This window comes from Diospyros lotus, chromosome 10, assembly GCF_014633365.1.
Source record: "Diospyros lotus cultivar Yz01 chromosome 10, ASM1463336v1, whole genome shotgun sequence".
NCBI lineage: Eukaryota > Viridiplantae > Streptophyta > Magnoliopsida > Ericales > Ebenaceae > Diospyros > Diospyros lotus.
Window position 1 is genome coordinate 1,712,507 of NC_068347.1, and position 15,506 is coordinate 1,728,012.

General features: G+C 36.0%; 1 protein-coding gene across 1 annotated transcript in view; it reads right to left on the minus strand.

Moving 5' to 3' along the window:
• Window positions 1-15,506, minus strand: part of LOC127812065 (prohibitin-1, mitochondrial) — a 67,143-nt gene that overhangs the window by 20,504 nt on the left and 31,133 nt on the right. The gene's annotated exons all lie outside the window — the stretch shown is intronic.

Below are 15,506 nucleotides of genomic sequence, written 5' to 3' on the forward strand. Positions count from 1 at the left end.
TTTTTTCAAGACTATCCTACTTATATATATATAAAGATGCAAATTACAAAATGTAAATTATTAATGCAACAAGTACTAAATGTAAATCATTAATGCAAGTTTTGGGGGAAAATTTTATTACTACTTATTACTTCAAAGCAATTGAAAATTTTAAATTATTAATGCAAATTACAAAATATAAATTATTAATACAATCAGTATTAATTGTAAATCATTAATTAATGCAAGTTTTAGGAGGAGATTTCTTTTTTCAAGACTATCCTACTTTTATATATATAAAGATGCAAATTACAAAATATAAATTATTAATACAATATGTACTAAATGCAAATCATTAATACAAGTTTTGGGAGAAAATTTTATTACTACTTATTACTTCAAAGCAATTGAAAATTTTAAATTATTAATGCAAATTACAAAATATAAATTATTACTATAATAAGTATTAATTGCAAATCAATAATTAATGCAAGTTTTAGGAGGAAATTTCTTTTTTCAAGAATATCCTACTTTTATATATATAAAGATGCAAATTACAAAATATAAATTATTAATACAATAAGTACTAAATGCAAATCATTAATGCAAGTTTTGGGAGAAAATTTTATTACTACTTATTACTTCAAAGCAATTGAAAATTTTAAATTATTAATGCAAATTACAAAATGTAAATTATTAATACAATAAGTATTAATTGCAAATCATTAATTAATGCAAGTTTTAGGAGGAAATTAGTTAAAAACCGCCGCTAAATTAAAATTTTTAATGAATTTTGCGGCGGTTTTTGAAAATCGCCGTTAAATTAAATTATTTAATGAATTTATAATTTAATTTTAAATTATTTAATTATTTTTGAATTTAGCGACGGTTTTTCAAAACCACCGTTAAATTAAATTTTTTGATGAATTTTGCGGCGGTTTTGAAAATCGCCGCAAATATTAATTTAATTTTAATTATAAATTATTTAATTATTTTTTAATTTAGCGGAGGTTTTTCAAAAACCGCGCTAAATTTAATTTTTTAATGAATTTTGCGGCGGTTTCGAAAACCGTCACAAATATTAATTTAATTTTAACTATAAATTATTTAATTATTTTTGAATTTAGCAGCGATTTTTCAAAAACCACCGCTAAATTTAATTTTTTAATGAATTTTACGGCGGTTTCGAAAACCGCCGCAAATATTAATTTAATTTTAAATTTTAAATTATTTAATTATTTTTAATTTAGCAGCGGTTTCTCAAAAATCGCTGCTAAATTTAATTTAATTTTTTAATTATTTAATTATTTTCTAAATTTAGCGACGATTTTTTAAAAACCGTCGCAAAATTGAATGTTTTAATGAATTTTGCGACGATTTTTCAAAACCATTGCAAAATGTTAAAAAAATCGCCGCAAAATTTCATTTTTTGCTGCGGTTTTAAAAACCGCCGCAAAAAAACCGCTGCTAAAAATCAATTTTTTTGTAGTGCCTAAGCTTGACCTTCCAAAGACTAGTGAAAAAATGGGTGAGGAAGGGGGTTTTGTTAAAGTGCGAAGTAAAAAAAAAAAAAGACAAGACAAAGGTTAGGGGTGAGGAAGCAGGGCCATCATCTAAACCCTCTGAGCCTGATTATACCACTATGACCATGGCAGAGTGTCTAGATTTTCACACTGTTACAGTTCCTTTTTACCCCAAGGATGTTGATGCACGAATTAAAAATAAATTCTATGCTCTTGCAGAAAAGGATAGAAACGTTCCCTCTCCAATAGTGTCAAATGGAGAGGCAGATGGAAGGAATGATCAAGAAGACTTAAGTGAACGATAAGGAAACGAAGAAGAATGCTCGGAGTCTAAGCGGGTGGTGAGCATCAACTCTGATGTGCGTCAGTCTAGGATCAGAGCTCAGGCCAAAAGAGATAGGAAAAATATGCGTGTGAATGGTGAGCAGAGGCAGGGGTCCATGAGTATGGACCTGACCTGACCCCTTAAGAATGTCAATGATGCAGATTGCCATTTGGAATGTCAGGGGTCTAAATCAAGCCCCTAAGCAATGGGAGGTTCAATTTTTTATCTCTCATCAGAAGTTATCGCTTGTTGCTCTTCTAGAGACTAGGGTCCAGGAAAGGCATGCTGTGGACGTCTCTTGCAACATTATGCCTTTATGAAATTGGGATTTCAATTATGATATGTGTGATGGGGGTCACATCTGGATTGGATTTGATCCGATTGCCTAAGTGTGCAGACTTTATTAAAATCAAACCAATTTATCCATATCAGAGTAACAGGATTTGAGATCCCAAACCTCTTCATCCTATCTTGCATTTATGTTAGGAATGAAGAGGTGGACTGAGCTAGATTATGGGATTCCCTTAATGGAGTTGTGGTGTTAACAACGCCTGACCCTTGGCTCTTCCTAGGGGATTTTAATGTGTGTCACAATTGTACTAAGATAAGGGGTGGTAACACCTCTTTCTCCCTAGGTATGTGCATGTTCAATGATTTTCTTTCATCCACTTCACTTTAGGACCTTGCATATGGTGGCCCCAAATTAACTTGGATCAATAAGAGGTTTGGCGATGATCGCATTTTTCGAAAGCTTGATAGAGCCCTTGTCAATGATGGTTGGCTTGCCCATTATCCAGAAAGAAATGCTCTCTTCTTTTAGCTCGAGATCTTTGACCATAGCCCTGTTATGGTGTCTTTGTCACCCGAGCTTCAGCATAATGGTAGTCCGTTCCGATTCCTTAACCATCTTGTTGATCACCCCTTCTTCTTGGATAAGGTGACAGCTAGTTGGGATAGGTGGATCCCTGGCGTTCCCATGTTTCGGGTTCTCTAGAAACTTAGAACAGTCAAGGATGCTATGAAGATCCTTAATAGGTCTAGGGGCTATGTTTCAGACCTAGTCTCGTCCCTTAGAAATAAATTAATTCGTATCCAACAAATGATGCAGGATAACCCCCATGACCCTGTTCTTCACCAGCAAGAGCTTGAGTTGAATAAGGACTATTTAGTGGCTTTTGAGCAAGAGTCAGACCACTTCCGCCTCCATGATTGGATTAGGTGGTTGGTTGAGGGGGATCAGTGCTCCCGATTCTTCTTCCAATTCATGCCCACTAGGCGTAATAATCCTCGTATTATGAACCTCCTGAGAGAAATGGCACCCTTACAGAGTATAAAGAGGAGGTGGTAGACATCATGGTCGCCTACTTCCAAAATCTCTGCGGGCAAAGTTCTCGTCATGCTCCCTTTAACCCTATTGATGTGGCCCCCTTCATTAATAAGCGTTTGGAGCAGGACTAATGGGCTGGGCTTGTAGCTGAGGTTTCAGCCGAAGAGGTTAAGTTAGCCCTCTTTAGAGTGGGCGACGATAAAGCCCCTGGGCCAGATGGGTTCACGGTTAAGTTTTTTAAAAAATCCTAGGAGATTGTGGGTCTGGATGTGGTGAAGGCGGTCCAAAGTTTTTCTCTTCCAGTCACCTCTTGGGCCAAGTTAATGCAACCATTATTAGCCTCATTCCCAAGGTGCCTTACCCTGAGACTCCGTCCCAATTCGGGCCTATCTCTTGCTGTAATATCTTGTATAAAGTCATTACTAAAATCTTGGCTAATAGGATTAAGCCGGTGCTCTCAGGCTTGGTGGATGTGTTTCAAGCGGCGTTTGTGCTTGGGTGTTCGATTGGGGATAATGTTTTGCTTGCCTAGGAGTTGGTTTTTCAATACCATCTTCATAAGGGGCCTCCCCGCTGTGCTATGAAAGTTAATATAGCTAAGGCTAATGATACGGTTGAGTAAGATTTTCTCATGATGGTTCTTCAATAAATGAACTTCCCTCCCCAATTTTGTGGCTAGATTCGTGAGTGTATTACGACACCTTACTTTTCGGTTAAGATCAATGGCTAGTTAAATAGGTTCTTTCTTGGGGGTAGGGGGTTGAGGCAAAGGGATCATTTATCCCCTTATCTATTTGTTTTAGTAAGGCATTGTCTTCGGACTGTCCTCCTCAAATCTTGCAAGGCATTGTCAGGCACCACTTGAGATCTTTGGACTTTCAGTTCCATTGAAAATGTGAACATACTCGTTTAGTGATGCTCATATTCGCTGATGATTTGCTCTTGTTCTCTCATGGCAACCCTACCTCGATCAATATCTTGAAGTCATGCTTGGAGCGCTTTTCCTCGTTGTTTGGCCTATCGGCTAATTTACTGAAGAGTGATTGCTTTGTCTCATGCAAGGATGTTCCCCTTCGCGAGGCTATTTATATTGCCTAAGTGTTTCGAAGAGGGATTATGCCTATGCGATATTTGGGAGTTCCCATACTCTCTTCTAAGCTCTCTTATGGGGATTGTCAGCCCATTATCGATCGAGTGAGGAATAGAATTTGTGTTTGGTGCAATAGGGCTCTCTCATTTGGGGGCCACTTGCAGTTAGCTCAGTTAGCCCTCTCCACGATCTATGTGTACTAGGCTTCGGTGTTCATCCTCCCGAAAAAGGTGATTTATGAGATTAAGCAGCTTATTCGTAACTTCCTCTGGAGTGGCAATAAGGCAGACCCCCATAAAGCTAAAGTTGCTTAGTGTGACATATGTTGCCTGACGAAGCAGGATGGCCTGGGCCTTAAGCCTCTCTATGTTTGGAATCAAGCCCTGGTAGCCAAGCTTATGTGGCGTTTGCTGGTTGGGGATAGAAAATCCTTATGGGTGCAGTGGGTACACACCTATAGGGTAAAAGGAGCATGTTTTTGGCTTCTCAAGATCTGCATGTGGTATTGGAGGAAGCTACTCTTATTACAAAGGATTCTTAAACCTTATTTTGGATGGAGGATTGGGGACGACCGCATCACATTCTTTTGGTATGATCAGTGGCATCACTTCCCTCGCCAATTACCTCGGCAATTAGGCATTCCTATTTTGGCTAAGGTTTCGAATTTTATCGAGGATGGTTCTTGGATTTAGATAGAGACTCTTCTTTTTTTATGCCTAGATCTTTTTGGAATCATCTTCCCAGCCTGTCTCGCCCTGGCCACCATAATGAGCCTTATTGGCTTTCGACCTCGAATGGGCTCTTCTCAGTTAGGGCCGCTCTCCAGGCGATTTAAGCTTAGCGCCCGTAGGTTCCCTGATATCGTTTAGTTTGGTCGTCTGCTAGTATCCCTACTTGTTTATTTTTTGGTTAGCAATTCGAGAACACTTGTTTACTCTTGACCGTATTAACTTGTTCTTGTCTTTTTCGAATAGACGTTTTCTTTGCAGAGTAGATGCTGAGAGACATAGTCAATTGTTCTTCCAGTGTAGCTATTCCAAAGAGGTGTTGTCCTTTTTCCTTAGATCGAAAAAATTCAGCTAGCCTTGGCGCAGATGGGATATGGGATTCCTTTGGGCAGCGACTAGATGAAGTGGCAAGAGTCCTTAGCAGGTGGAGAACAGATTGGTTCTTCATGCCCTGGTGTATTTCATCTAGAGGGAGCGCAACAACGAGTGTTTCCATGATCAGGAAATATCAGCATCCTAGCTGGCTCAGTTGATTCAGTGTGTTGTGTGGACCCGTTTGACGACTATTCGCTTCAGGTCGTCCCTTCAGAGTTATGCTCTTTATCGTGTCTGGCAACTTCCGAGATACTAGACTTCTTCTTCCCATTGAGATGTTTTTTCTTTGGAGGTAGATTGTTTGTCCATGGCATCTCATTCTTGGTGCTAACTCCTCCTGTGCTTATGCTTTGTTGATGCTCTGCTTAATCGGGTTTGTTTGATTGATCAGTCTTTGGATTGCTAGAGATCTTATTTGCTGCATTGTCATATCGAGATGGGTTTTTCGTCTATCTTCTGGCCAGTGTTTTTATTCTATACATAATTTACTTTTCTTCCATTTCCTTTTCTTTTTATGTTTTTCTTTATTTTTATTTTTATTATTCTAGACAAGAGGGTGATCGTTGATGTGTTGGTGCCCCTTGTTTTTTGGTGGTCCGAGGTTTACCTTAACCTTGGTTTGTAGTGTTTTTGGCATGTTTTGTTTTATATAATTCTTATTTACAAAAAAAAAATCAATTTGAGATACGTGTGCCATTACTTGTGTGGCATACTACCTATCATTAAAAAACATTTGAGTGAGCCCCATGTTTATACATGTGGGAAAAAATAAAAAATAAAATGCAAAATGAAACATTTAACTGGGGTTTAGGAACTAGAGCCGTAATTGAAGCAGATGAAGAGGCGACGCAAAAGAAAAAGACGCAAAGGGGGAATAAAGGAAAAGGAAGACACAAAGAGGAATCGGAGGACGAATAGAAAGATGAAGGAATCAAAGGACGAAGACAAAGGGGATGAAGAGGACGACGCGGAGGAAGAAATCGAATGAGACAACACCATTAGGGTTTTGAGGTTGCGATTTGTAAAGCTCCAAGATGAGACATTTCTGAGATAAAGTAGCAGCTCGATGACAAAAGGGAGTCGTAAAAGAAGTAATGTTTGATTTCCCAGTATGAAAAAAAGGTAAGTTGTCTTTCTATCTTTGCAACGATCGGCAATTTTTGAGGAAATAAATTCCTTTATTCCCACATAATACACTAATACCAATCTCTTTTTACAATAGTAGATGCACAAACAACCATTAATACACACCTTAAGGATCATTTCAGTGGGAAAAGCCCCATACACATAGCTACTAACAAGGATTTGACACCACAGAACTCATCCTCGACCTTCCTCTTTCTCAACCTGAAATGATGTTAGAATAAGGTGAGTCGCAAGGCCCAACAAGTATAATTGAAAAAAAAATGAGCATGAGAATCATGGGTACCAAGAAGCAATAAGAATCATGAATAACATTTAAGGCACTCATGCCACACTTCTTCATGTCACTCTACATGATAACAAGATAAACGCATTCATGCTCATATGCAATCCTTCAAAATTGTAACCATGGGACCGAAGTCCAAAACCATTGGACTGAAGTCCATAACATGTTCATGGGATCGAAATCCATCTCTGAACCAAAGCTCTCTCTGTAGATATATCTTGCGAAACTCGTCCGCCGCATGCATCATAAAGCCTTTAAAAATTTTAAAACCCTTTTTATGCACATGCTTTATGCATCATCACAACCATGCATATTTGTAATGACTTCTCATATATAACTAACACACAGTTACCCGAAGCAACATAAACAAGATAACAACATTCATGCAAGACAACATCAAACCCTTACATGTCCCCAATCCTACCAAATAAAACATTATTCCCAAAGGAAGATAGGGTGATACAAGACCCTATTTGTGATTCAATAGATATAAATGAGAATCATGAAATAGTTTCCAGAATGACACATAGGCCACATGTAAGATAGTCCTTCCACAATTAAGGGTTTACATAATCCAAACTCAAGAAATCAAGGCATCGTAGAAGTAAAGGTAATAAAGTGTTAAAAAGCTTACAAGATAGAAGGAACGTGAAAGAACTTGCAAGAGAAGGAGAAGAACTTGCTAAACAAAAAGGAAAAGAAGATAAGAACTTTTCTTACGCACCAAATTCCAAATTATTGACGAATGCTTCAGAATTCCAAAAATGGACAACGCCTTCCTCGGCGAATACCTTTTAAGCCGTTAGGATTAGAGACGGTAGGGGCGGAGCTAGAATTTTATAATCGGGGGGCTTCAATTTTTTTTTTTCAATGGTCAACTTTATCAATAAATTTTTTTTTTTCCAACCACAAAAGTCAAGGGTGAAACTAGAATTTTAACAGAATTTAGGAAAGAAAAGGAGGAGAAATGGGGGAACTGGGTGGGGGGCTTGGGCTTGGGGGGCTTGTAATAAAAATATATTATTTTTTAATGTTCAAAATCTATTTTTAAAAAAAATTGAGGGGGCTTCAGCCCTCCCTACCCACCCTTTGCCTCCACTACTGAGAGACGGTACTCCCTGAAATTTCTTTAATCTAGTAGTTCCTAAGAATTATTTAAATACAACTACTAACATTAAGGCCACCTCATTTAAATACCTTCTTACCTTCTTGTCACGCTACATTTTTTCTTACTTGCTGAGCCTTTCACGTTGCTACTATCCCTTCTAATTTTCCTCTATGCCTTCTCCCAATTTCCTTCTTGCCTTCTATTCTCTAATTTTCCTTTCTTTTTCACACTATTTATAGCCCAACCGTCCACCTTGTTCTTAGTGCAATTCCCAACCACAAGGTCATGGTTTCCTCCTTAATCCTTGAGCCCATAATGAGAAACCCACTCCGGTGAACAACATCATTCACTTCACATGGCCCCCAATTTATAAGATTAATTATAGCAACCATATCCTTTTCTACCAACTTCCCTTCCATCAACTTAATAAATTTTATATAGATATTATCCCTATAGGTGGGCTGCACATGCCTTGGAAGAAAGTAGAAGATTAGAGAAGAATGGAGAAGCTGCTACATTTTCTTTGCATATTATACTATAATAATATTCTATTACTATTGTATAATGGGCAACTGAAGTATGGACGAGAAGAGGAGAATGGTGAGGGAGCCATTATATTACATGTATATTTTATATTGGATATGGAGAAAAAGGTCCGTTGAACGTCCATGGAAACTGCTTTCACTATTGATGCTAATATAATTTATAATATATTCTATTACATAATATATAATATACCATTAATATAATTTATGTTAACCCATTACATATATTATATATATATTCATATATTTATGCACGGCCACCCTCAAATATTTCTCAGTTGCTTTCTAGTTTCTCTTTTTCCTTATTATATACTATAATATATCCATCCATATATTAAATCATCATCCCTTATATATATATATATACCCAATAACAATATTATATTTATATGCACTTATCCTTGTATTTCGGCAACTCACTTCTTCCAAATTCTCAACTTCTAATAAATTCCCCTAGCTTCCATTTTCCTAGTTTTTATATAATACTCTCACATATAACATAATATAAAAATACAATATCTCCTTAAGTCTTCATGTAATATATTATATATATAACCTTTGCCTTACCTTTTCCAACTTCCACTTATTTGATCTTACTATTATTTTTTTTTTGTTTTTTTAATATCATACGAGTACATCGAATATTAAAATTATATATTCCTCCATCTTTAACTCGTAATGATAATTTAATTCTTGATACGCTTAATGTCGAAGGCACATTCATTTTTCTAACCACCACAAGATGGGCACCTCGACCACTAATTACAATGATCCCCAATAACATAGTTTTACCCATTACCGGGTCTTTACAGTTTCCCTCCCTCTTAATAGAATTTCGTCCTCAAAATTCTTACCTAATTGATCAAATAACTGAGGAAGGATACAACTCACTTCCTTCATGGCTTAAATGCGCAACACATATTCCAAGCAAATCTATGCTAACTATGGCTTACACTCGAAGCTTGTCACCTATCATTATCCCTCAACTATAGGGTCTTTAGCCCAACTAGCATCCAATTGCTAAACATACCTCAATCGCTACCCGACACGTCTACATGTACAAGAATTTATCAGAACCTTCGCTCTGATACCACTTTGTAGCGACCGGTAATTTTTAACCAAATAAATTCCTTTATTCTCGCATAATACACTAATACTAATCTCTTTTTATAATAGCGGACACGCAAATAACCATTAATACACACCTCAAGTATCTTTTCAGTCGGGAAAGCCTCGTACACATAGCTACCGACAAGGATCTGACACTACAGAACTCATCCTCGAACTTCCCCTTCCTCAACCTAGAATGATGTTAGAATAAGGTGAGCCACAAGGCTCAATAAGTATAACTGAAAAAAAGTGAGCATGAGAATCATGGGTATCAAGAAACAATAAGAATCATGAATAACATTTAAGGTACTCATGCCACACTTCTTCATATCACTCTAAATGATAACAAGAAGAAACATGCATTCATGCTCATATGCAATCCTTTAAAATTGTAACCATGGGACCGAAGTCCAAAACCATGGGACTGAAGTCCATAACATGTTCATGGGACCGAAGTTCATCTCTAAGCTAAAGTTCTCTCTGCGAATATATCCTGCGGAACTCGTTTGTCGCGCACATCATGAAGCTTTTAGACATTTAAAAACCTTTTTCTTACACATGCTCCATGCATCATCACAACCATGCATATTTGTAATGACTTCTCATATATAACTAACACACGATTACCCGAAGCAACATACACAAGAGAGTAACATTCAAGCAATACAACATCAAACCCTTGCATGTCCTCAATCCTACCAAATAAAACATCATTCCCAAAGGAAGATAGGGTGATACAATACCTTATTTGAGATTCAATAGGTATAAATGAGGACCATGAAAGAGTTGTTAAAATGACCACATAGGCCACATGCAAGCCAATCCTTCCACAATCAAGGGTTTACATAATCCAAACTCAAGAAATCAAGGCATCGTATAAGTAAGGGCAATAGAGTGTTAAAAAGCTTACAAGATAGAAGGGACGTGAAAGAACTTGTAAGAAAAGAAGAATAACTTGCTGAATAAAAAGGAAAAGAAGATAAGAACTTGCCTTACGTGCCAGATTCCAAATTATTGACGAATGCTTCGAAATTCTAAAAATGGATAGTGCCTTCCTCGGTGAATACCTTTTAAGCCGTTAGGATTAGCGGCGATACTCCTCGAAATTTCTTTAATCTAGTAAAACCCAAGAATTATTTAAATACAACTATTAGCATTAATGCCACCTCATTTAAATACCTACTTACCTTGTTGCGCTACCTTTTTTCCTACTGGTTGAGCCTTCCACGTTGCTGCTACCCTTTCTACGGTAGCCGACACAGAGACAAGCATTGAGGCACTTTAAGGTACTTTCCCCCTATATGGCATGGATTTACTAGTTGCATATAGCTAAGTTAGGAGAAATAAATAGTTCAATTATTTGATCTTGAAAACACGTTATATTCATTTGAGGCTCATAGCTAAGTTAAATACTTATGTGTGGCAACAATTGGGATCTAAGTACATATCCAAAAGTCCTGGGTTGTGGTAGGAGGTAACCTTGGTATGAGACCTCTCCTTACTGAGAAAGCAAATATTACGAGTTATTACCTAGAATTGTCAAATGTTGAATAGTATATAGGGAAAAGGGGGTATGACTCATAGTAATTAGTATAAGAGCGTATGTGAGGAAATTCTTAACAACCCGTTAAGGTGATTTCTAGAGCCAGTGAATTTTTCATTAGAAAATGACGACATGGAATGTCTTCACGATAAGATTAGATGTTACCATGAGAACAATGAATATGCACCCGTAGGGTAGAATGGACGAGAATTTGGAGGACCAAATTCCTTGAATGAGGGGAGAACTATAACGCCCCAAAAATTTTAAGAAGAAAATAAGTGGGGAAGGATTTATAATAACCCGTTTATCCACAATTTAATGATTGTGTGAGGGTTTAAGGGAACTTAGTGGGAAGGAATAATTAGTAATTTGTATATTTAAGGTGATTCATAGCCTTGAGGAATTAATGAAAAATGTTAAATTTATTTTCTTTGTGAATGAAGGGAATAATTGGGAGTTGGTGGAATTTATTGGGTTTAAATGTAAGTTGGAAAATGGGCATTTATTTAGTGTAAAATTAAATGTGGTGCTAAGCTGGGTGGTTGAGTGTGCAAGTATTTTGTGTTTTTAAATTAAATAGGAGTGAAATGGTTAAATGACCAAAATGCATTTAATGAGGGTATTAGGAATGAGAAAAGATAAAGGGAAAATGTGGGGTTTAAAGGTTGTGGATGTGAGCCCTCATTCCAAATTAGTTTTGGATTTCAAATATTATTCTAATTTAGTTTTGGATTTCAAATCTCAGTCCAATTTAGTTTTAGATTTCAAACCTCATTCCAATTTAGTTTTGGATGGGACTTCAAGTCCATGACTATATATATTCTTCTTCCTTCCATTTTCTCCTCCACTTTCTCCTTCTATTCTTTTCTTTTTCTTCTTCTTATTGGATTGGAGCTACAAGTTGGGGTAGATTTTCCCAACATTTAGGCAACCTCTCCTATTTGGTTGCTCTTCATAAAGACAAGTTCCTATCACTTTCTTTTTATTTGGTCAACTCTTTATCCTTTTATGCAAATTTTTCTCCTTTCCATGTGAGTTCTTATACTCTCTAATTTTTCAATCAATTGATTCCTAGTCGGTCTATGATTTACTCTTAAGAGTCATTATCCTTGGACACTTGCTTAATTCTATAGGGTTTAGATCGCCCTATAATTTTTTTGTGGAATGATGCCTAATCATGCAAGGATAAGTTCCTAAATGGTATTTGAAGTGGTGTTTGTATGCTTTACAACTTTATTTTATTGTTGCATGGTTATGGGTGGTTGGCATTTGGGGGTTTATGTATTAAATATGCAAGGGCATGAGCATGCTAGGGTGTTGTGGGTGTGCATTTAGAAAGCATTTGCATGACATTCGTATTTCTATGTGGGCGTAGCATGGCTTAATGTGTGGCTTATAAGAGTTATGTATCATCGTCAATGCTGTAATAACATTGCGTCCTTATATGTTGCATTGCATGGTTACTATGACACTAGACGGATTTATCCACGGGATGTACATCCATAGGTTCAGGTAAAGGGAGGACCATCCTGATGACACGAGTGACTGGAGGACCATCTCGAGAGAGCTTTGGCTCGGTTGTTGTGTGAGCTTTGGGCTCGGAAGCATTTGTCTCGGGATATGCTAGTTAGTTCATGGCTATATGCAGATAGGTATGGAACCTTGGGTGCCAGTCCGTGTCTTATGTGTGGGCCCTTGGTTCATTATTTGTGTATTATTGCATGTGTTATTTTGTGGCCTAAGTTGTGGTTCATGGCACGATATGTGTGCGGTATACTAGTAAGGTAGTCTCTAGTCTTTTACTCTTTTTGTTTCCATATACTTACTGAGTCTTGTAACTCACTCTTACTCTCAATCATTCCAAGTAAGGGAAAAGCGAAGGTTGAGGGCAGTGTCTGATTCAACAGGGTAGAGTGTGTACAGGGCAATCCCAGCCGAAGACCCTTGAGAGGGTGGTTGTTGTTCTTGGGTGTGGGAGGATGTCATGTTCTTTTTGTCGTTGTGTATAATAGTACCCTAACGACTAGCTAGTGGTTCTTGTTGTAGTCTCCTCCATACTTACAGTTTATCTATGTATATTATGTTTTCGTTGTGTTTCAATTTATCATTTTCTCTTCTCTAGGGACTCCACCTCGACTTCCCTGACTTAAGGGTCATTGGGTTGGGGATCCTTGCAATTAATTTCACCTCATTTAAATACCTCACATTTTTGCTGTGCTACCTTTTTCCCTACTTGCTAAGCCTTCTATGCTGCTACTACCCTTTCTGATTTTCCTCTTCGCCTTATCCCAATTTCTTTCTTGCCTTCTATTTTTTAATTTTCCTTTTTTTATCACACTATTTATAACCCAGTCGTCTACCTTGTTCTCAATCCATTCCTTTGGTGCAATTCCCAACCACAAGCCCATGGTTTCCTCCTCAATCCTCAAGCCCTTCGTAAGAAACCCACTCAGCTGAATATCATCATTCACTTCACATGGCCCTTAATTTATGAGATTGATTATACCAACCATCTCCTATTCTATCAACTTCCCTTCCATCAACTTAATATATTTTATATAAATATTATCCCTACACAAGGTGGGCTATATATGCCTTGGAAGAAAATAAAAGATTGGAGAAGAATGGAGAAGTTGCTGCCCTTTCTTTTGCATATTATAGTATATATATAATATTCTATTACTATTGTATAATAATGGGTAGCTAGAGCCTGGACGAGAGAAGGAGAATGGTGAGGGAGCCACTATATCATAAGTATCTTCTACACATAGCGCACAACCCCCATCCTTTCTTTCCACCAACACCTTATAACATATATATATTCTACTATTTTTATCTAATTGGCAGCATGTAGGAGAAGGAAAGAAGAATGGAGAGGAATCCTGCTACATTTTTATTTTATAAACCAGCCCTTAATATCATATACTATATTTATATGTATACTTTATATTGACTATTGAGAAAGAGGTCCCCTTGAGCATTCATTGTGTTGGAAATTGCTTCCACCATTGATGCTAATATAATATATAATATATTTCATTACATAATATATAATATACTATTAATATAATTTATGCTAACCCAATACATATATTATATATATATATATTCATATACTTATGCACGACCACCTCTCAGATGTTTCTCAATTGCTTTTACTTTCTCTTTTCCTTTATTATATACTATAATTTACCCATTCATATATTAAACCATCATCCCTTATATATATTTATACTCAATACCACTATTATATTTATATGTACTTATCCTTGCATTTCGGCAGCTCCCTTCTGCCAAATTCTTAACTTCTATCAAATTCCCCTATCTTCCATTTTTCTAGTTTTTATATAATATTCTCACATATAACATAATATAAAAATATAATATCTCCCTAAGTCTCCATGTAATATATTATATATAGCCTTTGCCTTATCTTTTCTAACTTTCACTTATTTCACCTTATTATTATTTTTCTCTTTTTTAATATCATATAGGTTTACTGAATATTAAAATTATATATTTTTTCATTTTTAATTCGTAATGATAATTTAATTCTTGATACCTTTAATGTCGGAGGAACATTCATTCTTCTAACGATCACAAAATAGGCACCCCGATCACTAATTACAATGACCATCAATAACATATTTTTACCTATTATCGAGTCGTTACATTACTCTTCCATATTTTACTCCCTAATTTCCTCCTTCATATTTTCCTCTCCATATTTCATGGAAGCCATGCTCACTCAAAAGTTTAGGTCCCACACTCAAGGAAAAATACAAATAATCCCTCAAAATATCAAAAATTACAATTATGGATTTTTGTAATATAGTTTAATTTGATTAGATTTTTGGACTAGACTTCTTTAGTCAATTTAGGCCTAATTCTTCATGAAATAGGCAGCTCTAATAACTCTTAAAAATGCCTCTTAATTCATCTACAAATCAACCCAACTTGGAGAAAATAGAATGAAAAATTTGTAGCTAATGCTGGTTTTTTTTCTTTTACAACTTTGACCTTTTGTCACTCCAACAGTCATAATTTTCTGTAAAAAATTCAAATTTATGCATCGTTTGAAGAGTAGAAAAATAGGCATATATACCTTTCACGTATATTTTTTTTTAGAATTTTTTTAAATTTAAATTGGTGCAGTTTTTACTTTTAATCAGACCCTTAAGCAACAAAAATCCATAATTTTTGCTCTTTTTTCTCACTTTTCTTTTAAATCATGTCAACATGATAAATTACTTAAAGTTAATATAAAAAAACATATAAAAGCATGAGAATTAAGTATAAAATTAAGTAAGAATAATATATAAAATACATTAGCACATCAGATATCACTATTAGTCATTTTCTTCTTGTAAGATTGCTTAGATTGAATATTTATTAAAGACATAATATATATAAATACAAGAAGG